Source organism: Etheostoma spectabile, chromosome 20 (assembly GCF_008692095.1).
Source record: "Etheostoma spectabile isolate EspeVRDwgs_2016 chromosome 20, UIUC_Espe_1.0, whole genome shotgun sequence".
Classification (NCBI taxonomy): domain Eukaryota; kingdom Metazoa; phylum Chordata; class Actinopteri; order Perciformes; family Percidae; genus Etheostoma; species Etheostoma spectabile.
The window spans coordinates 22,558,028-22,558,374 of NC_045752.1; the positions used below are offsets into that span (position 1 = coordinate 22,558,028).

General features: G+C 47.8%; 1 long non-coding RNA gene across 1 annotated transcript in view; it reads right to left on the reverse strand.

Annotated features, from left to right (window-relative positions):
* Window positions 1-347, reverse strand: part of LOC116669641 (uncharacterized) — a 12,402-nt gene that overhangs the window by 6,738 nt on the left and 5,317 nt on the right. The window lies entirely within an intron of this gene.

Here is a 347-nt window from a genome sequence, read left to right on the forward strand (position 1 = left end):
GACCCAAGGACAACATGAGGGTTAACAGGTTTATTCCAATGTCCAAGTTAGGGGCTGCAACAGGGAAAAGCCAAGTCAAAGGCCAATGGGAATCCGGGGTCTGGAGCGTGTGTGGTGCCGTGTTCGAGGGTTCGTGTCCAATAACTCAGAGATCCAGTGTTGAGAGCAGGAGTGGAGGACAGCAGGAGTCAGGTTATAGAACTGTGGCAGACAAAGAATAATCAGGACAAGCAAATTTCACAAAAAAATTAGTATAAACTGGTAGCATCAGCAGCGAATCTGACGTAGTCGTCTTGACCACGATCTAACGAAGAGTGGTAGGTTGACCGGGTATTTGAAGCAGAGGT